General features: G+C 48.8%; 1 protein-coding gene across 8 annotated transcripts in view; it reads right to left on the bottom strand.

The window, feature by feature from the left end:
* Positions 1-15,598, bottom strand: part of LOC311520620 (myogenesis-regulating glycosidase-like) — a 36,827-nt gene extending 21,229 nt beyond the window's left edge. For 3 of the 8 annotated variants that reach the window (XM_084628198.1, XM_084628196.1, XM_084628199.1), the window contains exons 1-2: positions 15,508-15,598; positions 3,671-3,778 (exon numbers count right to left, since the gene is read on the bottom strand). The gene's annotated coding sequence lies outside the window, so the exon portion shown is untranslated. Of the gene's footprint in view, positions 1-2,084; positions 2,201-3,670; positions 3,779-15,507 lie in introns of all 8 variants that reach the window. The other 5 variants (XR_014711646.1, XM_084628197.1, XM_084628200.1 and 2 more) reach the window with 4 other exon arrangements.
* Between the last annotated feature and the right edge of the window lie 4,431 nt (positions 15,599-20,029).

The following is a 20,029-nucleotide window of genomic DNA, read 5'->3' as shown; positions in this document are numbered from 1 at the left end:
TTCAGTAGAGCTGGTGGAGAGGGGGAAGTATATTTCACAAGTAACTTCCAAAAAAGTGTGTGCGTCTTTTCTGAAGTTTTCAATGGAAAAACTTTATTCCCGGGTCAGGGAAGCAAAGAACACTCTGACTTTACATTACCACCCCATCCCCCTGCGCCCTCCCCCAGGGGGGTGAAGTGAGCTGGGGAAATGTTGTATTTTTCTGACCAAAACTAAACAAACTCACCCCTTTTGATTTTTTTCAAAAAATGTTTGAACAAAAACTGAAATCTTGTGAAAACTTCTAATTTTGTTAATCACAAAAATGTAAAAAAAAAAAAAAAACAACAAAAAACCCCCCACCCACCCAAACCCTGCTTTGTTGGAAAACATTTTGATTAGCTCTAATGGTCAAAGAAAGATCTTCTCAGATGAGATTTGCAAAGAGACAGAGGGACACAGGGAGGGAGAGAAATATATAGGCAGATGCTTGACCATTAGGCATGTAAACTGATGGTTGCTCGGTTTCTATGGGGCCTCTTTTTTCCTTGTGCTCATCTCTTGCCATTCTTGTGCTGCCTTCCAACGTTCTCTCGCCCTCTCTGCTCCCCCTCCTGTTCTTGCTTTGCGCTTTCTAGTCGTATACCCCCGGCTGAGCCAGGCAAGCAGGCGGCCAAGTGAAAGCCGTTAGGATTTTGGCATATCCATGCTTCAAAACAGGATTATAATAACCCTCACTTGCCTGTTGCTGCCTAGAACATGGCAGGAGCAGCATAGATGGGCTTTTGCCAGTTAGAAAAAGCCTTTGGTAGGGTCACTAGCACTCATTAGCAAAAAACCAAACAATCTTCCCCCCATGGGTGTGTGTGTGTGTGTGTCTTTTTGTCCAAATCTAATGACTTTGCAGTGTCTCATAAGCCTCCCACTAATTATGACTAAGGCTGCGTGTCTGTGACCTCCGTGACTTCTGCAGTAGCTGGCTCAGGGGCTGCTCAAGCCAAGCAGCCCCTAGGCCAGCAGCAGTTTGGGTGTGGGAGGGGGCTCAGAGCTGGAGCAGAGGGTTGGGGTGCAGGGCAGCACTTACATCGGTGGGGGTCTCCCCAGCTCCCACCGGCATGTCCTTGCAGCTCCCTAGGTGGAGGGGCCAAAGGACTTGCCAGCGCCCACAGGCACCGCCCCCAAAGCTCCCATTGGCTGCGGTTCCCAGCCAATGGGAGCTGCGGAGCCAGCACTTGTGGCAGGAGCAGCGCGCGGAGCCCCCCAGTCGTCCCTTCCCCTAGGAGCTGCAGGGACATGGTGGTCGGAGCCAGGTGGGGAGCTTGCCAGCCCTGCTGCCCAGCCTCCCTCCCCCAGCACCAGCAGGGGTCCCAGGTCATGTGCCACCACCCGGCCCCCTCCGCCTCAGCACCAGCAGGGGTCCCGGGCTGCATGCCTCCGCCCGTCCTCCCCCCCTCAGCACCAGCAAGGGTCCCAGGCCGCCCGCCGCAGCCCACCCCCCTCACCCCAACCAGCGCCAAATAGGGGTCCCGCCCCCCTTCCCCCCGAGCACCTGCGGCTCCCCGGCCCAAGTTTTAGTTAGGGGTATATAGTAAAAGTCATGGACAGGTCACGGGCCATGAATTTTTGTTTACTGCCCATGACCTGTCCATGACTTTTACTAAAAATACCCGAGACTAAAACTTAGCCTTACCTGTGATTTATATTTCTTGTCTTCACTGCAGTTAACTCTAGTTCCATCTGTCACAATTAGGGGTAACTGCACCTGTATTCCCCCTCCAGGGTCCAGCCAGGACACTCACTCTCAGGCTTCTGGCTCCCAGCTGTCACCTTTCTTGCCTGGACACCTACATCTCTCTCTTTCTCCTGACCATGGTATTTCTAGGCTGCACAGTTCCTTGTCTGCACTGTGAATTCCCCAGCACAATCAGATTGCCTAAGCAGACCTGCTGTACTTTTCTCCTCATAAGAGGACAGTGTAATTGCCAGAGTTATAAGTTACCACACAGGTCTTTCTAAGCAAGTACATTTATTCTTAAAGTGAAAGCGTTACTGAGAAAACTCATTAAAAATGATAATAGAAGGTACACTCATGCTAATAAGCTTACCAAAGATCACTCCAACTCCAACAAGGTCTGTGGCCAGTGAACTGTTCTTAAAACAATTCTTAATACATGGGCTTCCCCTTAAGCCTGGACCAGTTTCCTCAGATGACCTTCATCTTCTTGGCATTCCAGTTGTTTCCAGCATAGGTTGGGGAGGAGAAAGGCAAAGACATGCTGTCCTTATTTTATACCCTCAATCCATATGCCTGAGACACTTGCCCAGACATGTCCTGGTGAACTTTGAGTCACAGTGATCAAGTAAACCCTCACTGTGAGAACTTGGGCAGCTGTCATTTAAATGTAAACCCCTTGATTACAAGACCCCTGCTGATGAATAATCATGGAGCACCCTCCTGGGTGGGGATCCTTTGTATGTAATGAGCAAACTTACAGCATATTTCAGGAACAACCATAAAGCAAAAACTTCATACGATCTAATGATATACATATTTGGACAGAACAATGGGTTTCAGCAGACCATGACCTTTCATATGGTATCTCACATCACATGCTTTGTATGAAATATCACAACGATATAGAAATGATGAATATGGGGGTTACAGGGTGCCATTCTGAGGTACGGTGTGTCATTTGCAGTCTCCTTTTCCTAAGTATTTCCTAGGACAGCCACTCAACTGAAAGTTCACTCTTGTCTGGCTTGTTATTTTAAGAGTCCTTTGAAGCTCACAACACTTTCCAGGGTTTACCTTAGTCTTGTCTTCCCCTTAAATAAATTACATACAATCCCCCAGTAAAATATAAACATTTGCATTGTTAAATACAATGAACTCCTAAGATACTTAAACTTAATTCAGTAAGATTTATCCAGGATATTGCCATATCTGCCACACCATCCACACACACAAACCCTTAACTGAAGTGTGGTGCTGCTTTTAACTCCAGCTGGCTGGCCAGTCACTGGAGGCGAATGTGGTAACAATAAGATGAATAGAAATAAGCAGGGAAGAAAAATTTACACTCAAGACAGATGCAAGAGGTAATGCTCTCTGCAGGCCTTAGGCATGGGGTGGCCAGATAGCAAGTGTAAAAATTTGGGACAGGGGGTGGGGGGTAATAGGTGCCTATATAAGAAAAAGCCCCCAAAAATCAGGACTGTTCCTATAAAATCGGGACATCTGGTCACCCTACTTAGGCATGGATTTCATAAATTCCAAGGCCTGAAGGGACCACTGTGATCATCTATTCTGAGGTCCTGTATAACGCAGGCCATAGACCTTCCCCAAAATAATTCGTAGAGCAGATCTTTTAGAAAAAAAACATCCAGCATTGATTTAAAAATGGTCAGTGACAGAGAATCCACCACAACCCTTGGCTGATCCACATAAGTTCATGCTATTAACCCAGCTCTCATGTTAATAGATCCTTGGGATTCTAGCAACAAATGAACGCAATAGAGCATGAATGTAACTCCCAAAGCCAGACAGCTCATGTGGTTTACACAGTGTGTCTTTTGATCAGGATGTTTTTTGGGGAAGAGGTGGGATGAGTTTAAACTCAGTCTTGTCTGGTTTTCAAAATAGCACAGATCTGGGCAATTTACTTTATATTTCAGTTCACTTCTAACCTACCAGAGAGGACAAGTACTGTAGCCGGGGTGAAGACATTTGTCATGAGCATTTACACAGCATTTTCCAAATCACCTTCCCACTAAATTGGTTGTCACCAGAAGCGGGCACCTGCAAAACAAACAAAGCACACATGCAGTAGCCCTCCGAAGGGAAAGTGTCTAATGCGATGCAGGGAGATTTGGCCACACAAACCCGACAGCAGCAGTGTTTGTTAGGCCAAAAACGTACACTATCTCTGGAGGAGGAGTTTGAAATCTACACAGATGGCACTATGAAAGTGGCCAAGCGTATGGAGCACTGCAATAGCAGTCATCAGTTCCCATACGGATAGGTTTTACACCACTCCGTCCTGCAATTTAGCTCTGTTCCATTAACGTTAACATCGGATTGAAAGCAAAGCCTTTGTCTTTTGCAGCACTGAGTCTCTGGCTGGCACTTACTTGTCAATAGAGGGAAGGCTTCTCAAAAGCGCTCAGTGTTAGCCTAACTCTACTCCCATGGAAACCACTGGGATTTTTACCACCAATGTCACTGGGAGCAGAGTTAGACCAATGGTGAGGGCTTTTCCGGAGCCCGCCCCATACAAACAGTCATCTGTTTTGGAGAACACATGTTTTAACATTGCAAGAGTCCCTCTGCATCCCAGCATTTGCAACCCTTTGTCTAGTTCGTTAAACGGAGATACTCATATCCTGATTTGCCAAGAGTGCCAAGTACCCAGTAGCTCCCACCAGTTTATAGATTCATAGATACTAAGGTCAGAAGGGACCATTATGATCATCTAGTCCAACCTCCTGCATAACACAGGCCACAGAATCTCACCCACCCACTCCTGCGAAAAACCTCTCACCTATGTCTGAGCTATTGAAGTCCTCAAATCGTGATTTAAAGACTTCAAGGAGCAGAGAATCCTCCAGCAAGTGACCCATACCCCATGCTACAGAGGAAGGCGAAAAACCTCCAGGGCCTCTTCCAAGCTGCCCTGGAGGAAAATTCCTTCCCGACCCCAAATATGGCCATCAGCTAAACTCTGAGCATATGGGCACGATTCACCAGCCAGATACTACAGAAAATTCTTTCCTGGGTAACTCAGATCCCACCCCATCTAACATCCCATCACAGGCCATTATGCCTATTTACCATGAATATTTAAAGATCAATTAATTACCAAAATCATGTTATCCCATCATACCATCTCCTCCATAAACTTATCGAGTTTAATCTTAAAGCCAGATAGATCTTTTGCCCCCACTGCTTCCCTTGGAAGGCTATTCCAAAACTTCACTCCCCTGATGGTTAGAAACCTTCGTCTAATTTCAAGTCTAAACTTCCCAATGACCAGTTTATATCCATTTGTTCTTGTGTCCACATTGGTACTGAGCTTAAATAATTCCTCTCCCTCTCCGGTATTTATCCCTCTGATATATTTATAGAGAGCAATCCTATCTCCCCTCAACCAGTTCGGCCGTCTATCTGAAAGCCTAGAGTTAGCCTCCTATTCATGGGAATTCTGGCCCTTGCATCCAAGCAGCGGATGCTTCTAACGTTATTTTGGATTGCCACGAACAGCGACACAACTGCCATTTACCCCCTACCCGTCACCTACTAAAGAGTCTTAAACACTGCACGCCCTACCTCTCTGGGAAGATTTTAAAAGAACATGATCTTCCCAGAAGTAGTCTTGTTTCCTGATTCTAGACCAAGTATAGGGTTGCTCTGTATATGGAAGAAAACAAGAACAGACTTTTGCCAACATGTCAGATATTGTCTATTGGGACCCAGTTTATGGGCCATCACAGTTTGCTTTGATCCTGCCAGAAAGTTTAGTTTAGTCTCCAACAATAGCATAGCACCCATTTATTTGTGACTGGATCCAAACAAAACAAACACATAAAAAAAACCTACACAAAGCCTTCCTGACTGAGGTATTTCTGTCACAGATCAAAGATGTGCTTTATATTTGTCTGATCTTAGCCTTAGCCAACACTTTGTATCTATTGGTCACAGGTAAGACCTGGACTAGATTTCTTCTGCCTGAAGTGGGATCTACCTAGAGCTCGTTGGAAAATTTTAATCAGAATAGTTTTCTTTGGAAAAACGCCAACGTATTTTGCAAAATTGTATTTGATAAAATTTCATGTGAAACTTTTTTCAAATTTTTTTTTTAAAAAGTGTCAGAACATCCCATTTTTCCCACAAAGATTTGAGTTTTGTTTCAAATGTACTTATACAATTTTTTAAAGAAGGGTTGAAATCAAAATGAAACATTTTGAATTTATTCAAACAAAAATATTTTGCTCAAACTGAAATCGAGTTTTGCGAAAAGTTTTGGCTTTTCATCCGTCCTTGGAACAAAAAAATAATTTAGAAATCTCAAGATTTTTTTCACAGGACAGAGAAAAATCTGATTTCTGATAGTTCTTTGATGAAGAGAATAACCACAGCAGCAATGCTAGCTTCACTGTAGTTTTGTAATTAGGTCATTTTAAAGAGAAATTTAAAACATGCAATTTATCTTTATCAGCAAGGTAGGATAGATCGGGTCTAAACTGCTCAGGAGATAGGGATCTCTTTTTTACATAACACACCAGTGAGGCAAGCAAGAATTCCATCCCAGGATTATGTCGCAATAGTTACACTTAAGCTACACAAAGCTTCAACAACAAATCGGCAAGTGAACTCCACCGAGTTTACGGCCAGCTCGTAAAAGCCCAGAGGTTTGAAACAGTAAAGGCTCATGCCCGTTAACTCAGGTGAAATGATCCCGGTGTGTAGGACCAGCCCCAAAACGTCTGCACCACTTAAGCGCTCAAAACGTAAGCTGTGCGAATTTCACCTTAAGTGATGAGATAACCTGCTGCAGTCGATGCATGAGAAGTGTCACCTAGGAGCTGAAGCACCGATCTGCAGGAACCAAAAGGACCCTAAGTTGGTAAGCTATTATTCCGATCTGCTCGACTGCACACGTGCTCACCTCTGCTAAGGTCACGAGGGTTAGCAGGGATGACTGGAGGACCTCAGCCGCAGGTGACCAGATGTCCCGATACTTAGTTGTTTGTCCCGTGTCCCGACTGATGTACGGTCGGGACGCCATTTGTCCCAATATTTTGCTTCGGCGGCCCTCCAGCTTTTTTTTTTTTTTTTTGCTTGGGGCAGCAAAAAACCTAGAGCCGGCCCTGGTGGGGGGGTGAGCCTGTGGCTGCCCCCCCATGTGTCTTGATACTTTGTTCTTGTCATCTGGTCACCCTACCTCAGCCTCACAGCTAAAAGCCACAGCCACTTGAGGTAGTAGGAGTAGCTCGTTAACAGTGAAGAACTATCAAACTGGGGCCAGCCACTAGACGGAGATGTGATTGTTTGGACCAAGCCAGTGAATCACACTTGGACCTTCTGATTTCCCACAAGCACCGTCTGGTACAACTTCACAGACTGATCAGCATGGAGCCTTTCCAAGTTACCTGCAACAATCCTGATTATATTCGCATCAGGTTAGGCCCTGGTTTATCAGCTGGCCAAGACTCCTATCCAGCAGGAAAGTTGTGGGGGAAGAGAGGGTTCGGCGGTCCAGTACCCTCCAGAATCTCTCTCTTATGTGCAGTGGTATCTCCCTCCCAGGTCTGCAGCTGCCAAAGTCACCAGCCAAACAAATTAGCCCACTGGTGGCTTGGTGCCGTGGAAGCCAGCTTTCCGCAGTGCCCAGCTGCTGGAGCGGAGGAAGAGATCATGGCTCCTTCTGCCAATGGAGCACCTGTTGGCATCTCCCAGAAAGCCAGCGCAGGAGGCAGGCACTTCCTCCCCACAGTCAGTGCGGTTGCACCTATGTGCAGCCGCCAGGGAGTCAGCAATTTTCTGGGGAAAGCGGTTTTGATGTGGTTATGCTAGTTTCCAGGCAACAGCCAAATAGCGGCTGCTTCGTGTATTCTGCAGAAACGCCTCCTTTCCAGATGGCACTTTCATGCCAGAGGCCAGCGATGAACTTGTCGTTAACCGGCCCCTGAGCCCACGGCCCCATACAGATTGCCCCAGCCTTTCTGGCATAGCTTCACCTTGCCTCCTGCATGCGTGCTGGGCTCCCTTGCACTGTGGTCCCTGGATCCAGCAGCTGCCCTAGCCACCTCCTCCTGCTGTTTTTGCCACAAGGGTCCTGGCAACATCTCACTCTCCCCATGAAACTGTAGCATGAGCCACACAGCTTAGTACCCGCCCTTTAAAAACCTCCCCATAAGTTGTCGAGCCTAGTGATGACCCTATCTCCACATTTCTGTGTCTGCATATTTTAAACCAGTTAAAAAATAAGCCCGGCTAAGATTCCACTTCACAGCTTAGAAAGGAATATTTCCATAAAGGAACACAGTACTTTGCCCGGGCACATTTGACACTTCCAGCGTCTCATCTTTCTGATCACTGATTAAGCGGATGTGCTCCACTGCTACGTACTGGCAGAATCCCAAGCAAGACTGTCATAAATATAAAGGGAAGGGTAAACCCCTTTGAAATCCCTCCTGGCCAGGGGAAAGCTCCTCTCACCTGTAAAGGGTTAAGAAGCTAAAGGTAACCTCGCTGGCACCTGACCAAAATGACCAATGAGGAGACAAGATACTTTCAAAAGCTGGGAGGAGGGAGAGAAACAAAGGGTCTGTGTCTGTCTGTAGTCGTCTTGGCCGGGGACAGAACAGGAATGGAGTCTTAGAACTTTTAGTAAGTAATCTAGCTAGGTATGTGTTAGATTATGATTTCTTTAAATGGCTGAGAAAAGAATTGTGCTGAATAGAATAACTATTTCTGTCTGTGTATCCTTTTTGTAACTTAAGGTTTTGCCTAGAGGGGTTCTCTATGTTTTTGAATCTAATTACCCTGTAAGATATCTACCATCCTGATTTTACAGGGGGGATTTCTTTATTTCTATTTACTTCTATTTTTTATTAAAAGTCTTCTTGTAAAACACTGAATGCTTTTTCATTGTTCTCAGATCCAAGGGTTTGGGTCTGTGGTCACCTATGCAAATTGGTGAGGCTTTTTATCCAACATTTCCCAGGAAAGGGGGGGTGCAAGTGTTGGGAGGATTGTTCATTGTTCTTAAGATCCAAGGGTCTGGGTCTGTAGTCACCTAGGCAAATTGGTGAGGCTTTTTACCAAACCTTGTCCAGGAAGTGGGGTGCAAGGTTTTGGGAAGTATTTTGGGGGGAAGGACACGTCCAAACAGCTCTTCCCCAGTAACCAGTATTAGTTTGGTGGTGGTAGCGGCCAGTCCAAGGATAACGGATATAATATTTTGTACCTTGGGGAAGTTTTGACCTAAGCTGGTAAAGATAAGCTTAGGAGGTTTTTCATGCAGGTCCCCACATCTGTACCCTAGAGTTCAGAGTGGGGGAGGAACCGTGACAAAGACTATAGCAGATCCCAGTACCAGCAGAGAACATGTACTGGGAAGAGAGGAGAGACATCCTCCTTGCATCGGCCTATTGGGACATTAGCTTATTTTCAGGGTACGGCACCTTTAAGTTTCTTCAGACAGACAGCCTCCTGGAGACAAGCTGCCATTTTGCAAGGCAAAGCTGATCCAGCATGTTTGGGAAGGTCACACGCCTCCTGCACTCCCAGGAAGACTTGGTTTATTCTCTTTTCCTTTCCCATACATAATGAGAATCTAAATGACAGTGTGTGTTGCCAGCTCTTGCGGTATTGGGTGTTTTTGGTAAAGCCCCAGCTCCTGCAGTCATGTGGTTATGTGAGAATCTCAGCTTTCATTTCAAAAAACAAAACCACAAATCTAGCTCTCACGGGTTTGGAGAAAAACATGCTGGGGGAAAGTCCCCAAAGGCTCAAAAATCAGAAAGCAACTCAAGAGAAGTGTTTGTAAAACTCTTACCACTTTGCGGGCCCGACTCCCGATTTTTTGAGCTCTAGAGGTTGGCAATACAGAGCTTGTGGAAATGTTGGGTGTCTGGGAAATAAGAACTTGCCACGGTGCCGGCCAGTTACTAAACAGAGACAACGTACTCAGTGCTAAATAAAGACACGGAAGCCAGCAGCCATGTCCTGTAGAGGCCCATCCAAACGCCCTTTCCTTCCAGGTCTCTGCTGGCACTTGAATAAATCTGCACAAACAGACTACATATTGAAACTCTGCAGAGTTCTCTCACAGCATAAACCCCATATCCTAGGAATTAGTGTGAACTTTATAGTCTAATCTTGCACCTCTCTAAAGGCTATTCTATGATTTGATCAAGTTTGGAATGTCCTTTTACATTACAGTCATGCCCAGACACTTGATCAGTTATTTAAGGAGTCAACTCTGCAATGGCAGAACTTGAAGGGAAACTGTCAGGTATAAATGTATATATATAATACAGGACTTCCTTATTTGAGTTCCTAACAGCACTCAGAATTACTAAAACTGAGTTTTCAAGACCGATTATGCTTTTCTCCAATAAATGCCATAGGCAGTGTTGTTGCCAACTTCCAGCATTTTAACAGGAGTCTCATAGTTTTTCTTACACCCCTACGTCCCGCAGGGATGCTATTTGAGCATTTCAGTTTTCATGACAGCTAGTTCTAGCCCTTCTGATTGCAGCGCAAAACTTGAAAATAGGACTCCAAGAGGCTCAAGCCAGAAAGAAAAACAGCCCAAATTATGACAATTTTTTAAGTGTAATAATAACATTTAAGCAAATCTCATAGTTTTTGAATGCTTGCGGTTGGCAATACTGCCATTGACCAAGAATGAGCAAAGTACAAAAATTCGGTGTAAATGGTCACATTTACCTATTTTTAGGCCAGTTGCTCGTGAGTTTCCCTTAGCAGGGAACGGCAGATAACGCCGAGAGATGTTATTTTCCCCACTGCCTCCACATACACCCCCTTTTGTAAGACTCTCAACAGAAGCATTTCTATTGATGATCAGGTTTTATAAGGCCCTGACTGTGTCCCTTTAAGCCTCTGCCAAAGGGCAAAAAAACATTACCATATGATTGCAATTGCCTCTCGTTGCATCACAATCGCCTCTTTCGTTATTGCCAATTTGTCATCGAATCTGGCACCACATGTTCTCAAGAACGATCGTCCTAGATAAAACCCTTTGATGCTGATACCAGGGTTACACTAGAAGCTTGCCAGCGTAGTAATGGCGGATAGAAATGTTGCCAAAAAGCCACACCCCTATTCCAGCAAAAGTCCTAGTGGAGCTTGGAAAAAAAGACAGCTTATTTCATTCAGGGAACCAGTATAAACTACACCAGCAAAAGCACACGTTTGCCAGTATAAGCAGTGTCTCCACTGGGAAGGTTTGCTGGTATCAGTATATCCGTCTTCAGATTTTTACGGTTGCTGTTTCCTGTATACCTGGGTAGCTAGATTGGCAAGACTTTGCTAGGTGAGATGTGGCCTTAGGGCAAGTTAGAGCCAGGCACGTACTAGGTGGAGCAAGCAGCCCTTCCCTCGCCCCTTCTCCAGGGGCATCACATAGGCAGTAGCTACAGCTGAGCTGCAGGGTACGGTCCAGCCAACACTTCTGGAGGGGCGGCCCTGCCAAGGATGTACCTACGGCCCCACCACTGCAGAATAGTATGGGAGACATGCCAGGCAGGAGCTGGGAAAGTAGGATGAGGGCATGGTTTTTCTGGGAATGAAGCAGGACCTGCTTCCCAGTAGGCTCTCTAGTGCCTTCCCTAGGCATAACCCCTCCTGGCATAGCGTCTCCTGGCTTGCCCCAGCACAGTCCTGCTTTGGAGAAGGCAGAGTTTTGCCCTTCAGCTATTCCAAACTGGTTCCTCAACTTCCGATGTTCCCAGCCCCGCGGGCCTGGTGTTGCCAGTTCTAATAGGAGCCTGGCACAAAGGTTAGGGAAAGACCCCAAACTTCCAAGCCAGCCTTTCTCCAGTAGGCACAGCTGTCACCCAGTACAAGGGGATGGCCTGTTCTTGCCCTTGCAGCACTGTGCATTGGTGTAGAAGGAAACAGCATCACCGGCATTCTAACTGGTCATGGGAACATGGGAACTGGCGGGGGGGAGGGATAGCTCAGTGGTTTGAGCATTGGCCTACAAACCCAGGGTTGTGAGTTCAATCCTTTAGGGGGCCATTTAGGGATCTGAGGCAAAAATTGGGGATTGGTCCTGCTTTGAACAGAGGGTTGGACTAGATGACCTCCTGAGGTCCCTTCCAACCCTGATCTTCTCTGAACCTTATAGGCTCGGACACTGAGAACCTCTCTTAACTGAACTTCAGACGTGCTTGGGCTAAGGAGCTCGGTGACTTACCATGAAACCATGCGGCTAGAGTCCTGTCCAGGAAATGCCAGGGCCTGGTTTTCAGTTCAAATGTCTTCAGCAACAGCCACGTCAGCTTGAGCGGTCAAATGCCACATCGCCAGCTAGCCTGGGAGCAAGCCAACTGAGGGATTGGATAGGACACCACCAAAGTCAACACAGCAAAGAATGGGGCTGGCGACTCAATTGGGAGCATCCTTTCCTCAAGGCAAGTCCTGCCCCCAGTGCTCCAGTGTGGTGTTTGGGGTGCTGTGTTTCAGCGATTCTGACCCCACAGATCCTTAAAGATCCCATAACCTTTGCCACAAGAGTAAGGTGTAATGACTCTTGAGGGCTGGTCAAATTCAAGCTTGGGTAACGACAGTCTGGCTCCCTAAATCCTCCATGCAGTTTTCATTGGCCCTAGCATCCTCCTTCACTTTCCTGTCATCAGCTGCTTTGTCTTTTTTTTTATTGTTGCTCTGCACCATTGTGAAGATGCCACACTTCGCCTCAGAGGTGGCTGCATTTTGATGGTAGGTGAAGTTAGCCCTGTGTAAAATAGCAGTGACTTAGGGCAAAATGGGGCCCAGGGCCACCAAGACCTTCTGTCCCATCCCAGTCCCCAACAGTCTCTTTTCCCCAGCATTCCAGCTGGTCTTTGCCCTTGCCCATCCCCACTGAATTCCTGATCTTCTGAGGGAGGCAGCCCTACCTAACCCACCCACCCACCTGCAAAGCCCGGCAGTGCTCCCATCTCATCTCCCCAGACAGCCCACTTCTGACCATGGCGCCAAGATTCCCAAGGGGCTTGCTCCAAGGTCTCTCACTGGTGTCTCATTTGCACTGAAGTTCTTTGTTCTCCATCTGCCTGAGATTTTTCAGAAGGGCTCAGCTCCCAGAACAGGTACCAGAATGTAAGGAGAGCGGAACTCGCATTCCAGCACCTAATAATTAGCCTGGTTTTCCAGAGAGCTCAGTATGCTGCCTGCCGAGCAATTCTGAAATCCGAGCCCCCATGAATACTGGGGGGAGAGGGGGCGTGATGTGGTGCTGCATCTGGTTCAGGGTTCCTAAGCTGAGTCTTCCACATTTAATTCTGCTGTCTTGCTCGCTGCAGCGGAGTTTCCAAGAAGTTCAGGAACGTTGTAGCTTCCAAGAACGATAAATCACACCCAAAGAGCAAGGCAGGGCACTGGCTTAAGGCCTGATGGCCACAGCACCACCGCTTCCAGTCGAGACGCTGAGGACTCGTTAAAATCCTCACTGGGACACCAAAGAGTTCAGCAGGCAGGTCTGCAGCTTGCTCATATAAAGGCGTTGGGATGGATATTCGGAATACAGTCCCCTTATTCCCGCCCATCTAGAGACCTGGGTTGGCACCTACCTGCCTCCTGGCTTGTGAGCAGAGATGGCACAAAAGGCAGCCTTAAAACTGAAGAGTAAATTGGAACGGGGGGGGGGGGGGGGAAGGGGGAAAAAAGAGGAAAGATTCTTGTGTCTCATAAAGAGCACCAGCTTCCATGGCTCCAGAGAGCACTTACACCTGCAGACAAGGTGATTAGCTACAAGCCAGCTACTCTTAGGCCAAACATTCACTGTTGCATAATCACATTGCCAGCTAATGTTGTCATTGCACAACATGTGTATACAGCGCTGCCAGCCCCCGCTGCTCTGCCTAAACAGACGGGGGCACATTCCCTGACCCCAGGAGTTCATGGTCCAAAGAAGATTAGCTATCAGTCATAGCTGAATGGAAAATTAGCACAGCTCCATTTAACAACTCAGAAGGATTATACACCAAGGTTGCAGACTCAATTCCCCCCCCCCCAAATTCACACATACATGCTATTTCATAAAGGACCTCACAACTACGCAGGTGTCTTTAATGCTCCCATCTCTATGACAGGTTTCAGAGTAACAGCCGTGTCAGTCTGTATTCGCAAAAAGAAAAGGAGTACTTGTGGCACCTTAGAGACCAACCAATTTATTTGAGCGTGAGCTTTCGTGAGCTACAGCTCACTTCATCGGATACATTCAGTGGAAAATACAGTGAGGAGATTTATATACACACAGAACATGAACATGAAAAAATCGGTGTTATCGTACACCCATTTTTTCATGTTCTGTGTGTATATAAATCTCCTCACTGTATTTTCCACTGAATGTATCCGATGAAGTGAGCTGTAGCTCACGAAAGCTCACGCTCAAATAAATTGGTTGGTCTCTAAGGTGCCACAAGTCCTCCTTTCCCATCTCTATGGTAGCCAAGCACAACTCACTGGCATTAGCATTTTCAATGGTCCATTAAGGGTTCCCTAATATTGCAAAGCTAGTAACAAACAAGTTCATGCTAACTCTCCCAACTCCAGATTAAGTATATTGCAGGGCAGCGAACTGGGTTTCTGCTCTCTTTCCACCCTTCCCCTGATGTGTGTTTTATAGCTCACTTATTTGGTAATTATAGTCCTAAAATGACAGCTGGTTAGTAACACGCCAGGTGCAGGGTACATCTGGAAGAGGCAGCTTGGCTTGAGGGATTAGAGGTTTCCCTGTAGTGCATCCATCCCACCCATCAAAAGTTATTACAGTAATTAAACTCTCAAGGCACCGGGCCAGACAAAGAGCCCTGAGCCCGAAAGCCGTTAGTTCTAGAGTCCTGTATAAAAGACACCTGACTTGAGTGCTTTCGCCCCCATTCATAATGTTACTGCATTCCTTTATGGATCCCATTGTCCCCACACATCAGGGTCTTTTAACTCAGCCTGGTAAATTTGAGCTGCAAACTCCAGTCCAGCCCCAGAGCTTACATTTATTTCAGGGCTCAACTCTACCAAGCACCGTTTTCCATATGATTTTTTGTTGTTGTTCACTGTTTAAAACACCCTATTGTGAAGGAGTCCGTCTCCCTGAACTCCCCAGGCACAGAATCCAAAACCCGCCCGTGAAGAATTTCAGGGCATTCTCTATTAACCAAAGAGAAACAGCTTCTGCCGGTGCCTGGGGGTCGAGCCAGAAAACTGAAAGGAGCTGCCGGTTAGCCAGCAGGGCGCTGACAACGCACAGGGCGTGCAGGGGGAAACTCCCCGCCCGATTCCCCCCAGTGCAGTGGCAGGATTTGGTCTTGTTTGCAACGATTTCTGGAGGGGAGGCGGCTGCAGGCAGAGGTCTCCAACGCCACGGACGCACGCCGTTAGACAGGGCGCCTTGCTATGAGCCAGCAATAACAAGCCCCAGAGAAGTGTCACAAGGAAGGGGGCGGGGGGGGGGGTACACACTGGAAAATGCAGATCCCGCAGAGGGGAGATGGCGCAGATCCCTGGCTGATTAGTCCTTGATCTCCCGCAGCCTGGCTCTCTGCAACGCGGCTTGTCCCAGCCAGGGATGGGGCTCGCCGCCTGGCAAAGCCGTGGCCGGGCAGGTGGCCCCCTCGCCAGCCGCACGGGGGAGGGGGGACCCCTTCCTTATGTGGCCGGGGTTTCCCCCTCTCCCCCAGCCCCATTTGGCCAAGGGAGAGGGACCCAGGAGAGGCGAGGATCCCACAGCCCCCCTCCCCGCCCAGGACCCTCCACCCCCACGCCCAGAAACGCACCTTGGCTCAGCACCGTCCCCAGCGCGCCCCGGTGTCACTGGGGCAGGAAGCGCCGCCTGGCATTTGGGGCTGCGCTGCTTGGTTCCTCATTGGCTCTTCAGGTGTGTGTGTGGGGGGAGGGGGGAGGCACTGTGGGGCCAGCGGGATGCTGGGAGATGTAGTTTGCAGGCCCGGATTGGAGGGGCCGGGTGGGGGGCGCCGGGGCGGGCGGTGCGTCTCGGGGGCGCTTGGTCCTGCGCCCCGGGGAGCGGCCGCGCTGCAGCGGGAGCTCGGGGGGGCGCATCACGGTCCCCTGCAGCCACGTCCCAGAGCCTGAGAGTCCGGGAGGGGGCAGGAGCCTGGCACGTCCCAGAGCCTAACGCTGGCAGAGCCCCCCCCCCCGCCGCCCCTCTCCCCTTGGCAGGCTGGCCACGGCCCACTGGGGAGCGACGCGGCGGGAGTGAAGCTGCCCCAAGCTCAGTCTTATAAGGCAGGCTGGGGGTCCCAGCCTGCTCACAGCAAGGCAAGTGAAATAATCCGGGGTAAACTGAGTATAGCACTGGGGAGGCAGTGGGGGGTAAACTGGGCCCTTGTGTGGGAGGGCATCAGAGCTTGCTCAGCTGTGTGTCACAAGCCCTCTACTGCTCACGGCGAAGGGAGGTTCTCCTTTAGCTCACGCAGGAGTAGGGTGACCAGAGAGCAACTGTGAAAAAACAGGACAGGGGGTGGGGGTAATAGGCGCCTAGATAAGAAAAAGTCCCCCCAAAACGGGACTGTCCCTATAAAAACGGGACAACTGGTTACCCTATGCAGAAGGTGCTTTGGAAACAGAAGGCCCCCGCCGTTGCTGGGGGTGGGGTGGGGGGCTACACGGTCTGGAGTTCTAGTAGATGGTTGTGAGTTTTTTATGGGGGCAAACGGGGGTCGGGTTGAGGAAGTGGAAGAGCCACGGGATGAGGTTACTGCAGAGGAGAGTGTGGGAAGTGAATTTGCAGGCGGGGCCAGATGACTCCTGTTCTGAGCCCTGGACATTTTATGGCCATGATATGAGGCCCCTCTGTCCAGCCCACTGGAGGGTGGCATGGAGCCCCCCTTTCCTCCCAGAGAGCTGCAGCAGTGCCATGGGGTCCCTCTCTCCCCTCCAGGAATGGCAGCAAGAACCCTCCCAGCGCTTATTCCAGCAGCCTGGGTGTCTCTGCTTGATGAGGGAGGGCTGCTGTACTTTTCTCCTCAGAATCGCCTGTTCGGGTGAGCTTGGCAGGGTCCCCAGAGCCGTGTTTGTTGGAGATATCAGCCCATAGAGATGAAGGGGTCAATTCACCCCTCTGAGGGGGATGGTGTCTGACTCCCTGCAAACTTCAGCAGCCTTCACTGTGTCTGTTACACTCCCCCATCTCAGAGCCATTGTCCCAGGCTCTCTACAGACCCAAGCATCAGTAACAGCCAGGTCACATTTTTGAGTTTTTCCTCCCACTAGGGTGACCAGACAGCAAGTGTGAAAAATCGGGACGGGGGTGGGGGGGTCATAGGAGCCTATATAAGAAAAAGCCCCAAATATCGGGACTGTCCTTCTAAAATTGGGACACCTGGTCACCCTACCTCCCACTCACTAGGGGGAGAAACTATTCCCCCCCACCCCACTGCAGGAAACCTGAGATTCTGAAGTAATCCCAGGACTCCAGGACCTGGCACCCTAGGCCTGAGACTGTAGCTCAGTGTTGTCCTGTGTTGAAATTAAGGCACATTTAAGCTTGGACGCCATTGGTTCTATCTTCCAGTTTAGTGTTCTTGTGTACTTGGAGGCATGATCCCAACCAAGCATGCTTAGACGTGGCCCTGGTCAGCACATCTGTAGACAGCCACACAGCCTTCAGCCACTGATGTCTCTGCCAGCCTGTTTCTCAAGGATCAGATCCACTAAGGATGGGGAGTACAGAAGGGAGGGATAAGGGAACACGTGTCCTTTGCAGGAAGGCAGGGGAAGTTGCTTCCCAGCCTCGGGAAGTGATTAAAAGGTGCAAATAACTCAGAAAGCCTGAGTTAAACATTACCGCCTATAACCTGTTGGCCTAGACCGAAAGGCAGGGCAGCAACAGGAATGGGAACAGGCCCGGTATAAATATGCTGGAGTGACTGAAGCTCCAGTTTCACTAACAGGGCTGCCTCCTGTTACATAGCTCTGTACACCCCACAGGGCTGCTCTGCCACGGTGTGAGTCGCTGACAAGTGACTAAATGGAGCTCCGGGTGATACAGTAACGCCCCCCTGACTTCCGCTTATGTGCCAGATAATCCCAACGCGGCTGCCAAACCAACAGGCTTCCTGCGTTGAAAACACGTTTGAAACACGGTGGAACTGGTGCCTTTTTCATAGTTAGCTGCGCGGGATGTACTGAGAACGGGATTCACGGGCAGAGCTCTGCACTGATAGCGTAGATAATGTCACCCTGGCATTTGCAGTATTCCCTGCGCCAAGGACAGGAATTACAGCAAATCCCGGGAAAACACTCAGCCACACAGACTGACCCAGTGTGTGTGTGTGTGTGTGGGGGGGGTTTCATGGAGGTTCAGCGGTCTGCCCACAGGGACCGTATCAATTCATAGATTCATAGCTATTTAGGTCAGAAGGGACCATTATGATCATCTAGTCTGACCTCCTGCACAACGCAGGCCATGGAATCTCACCCACCCGCTCCTGCGTTAAACCTCTCACCTATGTCTGAGCTACTGAAGTCCTCAAATTGTGGTTTAAAGACTTCAAGAAGCAGAGAATCCTCCAGCAAGTGACCCGTGCCCCATGCTACAGGGGAAGGCGAAAAACCTCCAGGGCCTCTTCCAATCTGCCCTGGAGGAAAATTCCTTCCCGACCCCAAATATGGCGATCAGCTGAACCCTGAGCATATGGGCAAGATTCACCAGCCAGATACTACAGAAAATTCTTTCCTGGGTAACTCAGATCCCACCCCATCTAATATCCCATCACAGGCCATTGGGCCTATTTACCATGAATATTTAACTACCAAAATCATGTTATCCCATCATACCATCTCCTCCATAAACTTATCGAGTTTAATCTTAAAGCCAGATAGATCTTTTGCCCCCACTGCTTCCCTTGGAAGGCTATTCCAAAACTTCACTCCTCTGATGGTTAATTGGAAAGCTTGAAGAATGACTGGGCGTGTGTTGTATGATTTCCTCTATTTTATTATTATTGGAGTACCAACAGAGTGCCCAGTGCTGCATACGGATCCAGTCCTGCAAAGACCCATGCACAGTCTCAGTGATCAATGGAATTGATGGTACAGTGCATAAAGGCAAGCCTGGGCTTAGGTCTTCATGGGACTGGGGCCACGAAACAAAGAAAAAGACAGTCCCTACCCTAAAAAGCTTACGGTCTGCCCGCCGGAAACAGAGGAGGCAGGATGCAGTGGGACCCTGAGGAGGGAACACACGAGAGTGGGATTTGAAGAATTATTGTTATAATGGGCCAGATCTTTAGCCAATCAGTGTCAGAGTCAATGGCGCGAAGTCAGGGGAGCTAGGATGCTTTAGGCTAGCTGAGGATCTAGCCCAGTGACTCCAGTTGAGCTATGCCAATTTATACCAGCTGAAGCTCTGGCCCAGTGATCCCAAAGCAGCTACACCAATTGAGGCCACCTGGCCCATTGACTTCTATGAAGCTATGCTGATTTATGTCAGCTGAGGAGCTGGTCCAGGGATTGGACTGGTTCATTCCCTGAACATTGCAAAGCAGTGAAGGAGGGACTTTAATGTAGGGAGGGTGGTGGCACAAGTGTCTGAATAAATATTGTTCTGATACACTCTCCTGAAAATACTCTTGCATCGATTGCAGGCTTCACACTGCCCTCTCCACTGGGCCGCACTGCCTCTCATTAAAGGTTCCAGTTCCACAACAGCTAAATACATTTTCCTTGGGGGCAACACATTGTGTGACCACTATTAAAAATACTTCTTCCCTGCCGGGTTCCTGGACTGCCCAGGCGGCCCAGCGGAGCAGGGGTCCCTGTGTGCATTCGCAACGAGCATTTGTAAGAGAACAGCTCGTTGAATACATTAATGTGCGCGCACCGAGGTTGCTGTAGCATTTTGCAGGCATCAGTCGTTCCTATAAATGGACATGTTGATTTCCCAACGGGAAGTGGGCAGCTGAGTGTGCAACAAATCCGTGGTGATCAGAGGACAGGTAACCTGTGGTTAAAGCACCCTATGGTCAAATCCTGGCTCTGCCACAGGCTCCCTCTAGTTGACCTTGGAGCAGGCAAAGCTGATCAGCTGCAGCTGTGGGTTTTGTAAATTACCGGTAAACTCAATCAGGAATCGATTGCTGCTCGGCTATTCCTGGAGACAGAAGGAAATGCTGAGACCGCTGCCTATCATGCTGCCTCTTGTCTCATTCTTTGCTTGTACTCCCCCATCGGTCTGTCTGGATCCCTCTGTTGTCTCCTGTCTTAAATTGAAAGCTCTTTGGGGCCTGGCACAATGGGGGTCTGGTCCAGGCCAGGGGCTCCTAGGTGATACAGTAA

The sequence above is a fragment of the Lepidochelys olivacea genome (assembly GCF_965140295.1).
Source record: "Lepidochelys olivacea isolate rLepOli2 genome assembly, chromosome: 5".
Taxonomy (NCBI): Eukaryota; Metazoa; Chordata; order Testudines; family Cheloniidae; genus Lepidochelys; species Lepidochelys olivacea.
The sequence above is the reverse complement of the archived record's forward strand: the minus strand, read 5'-3'. Positions and strand labels throughout refer to the sequence as shown.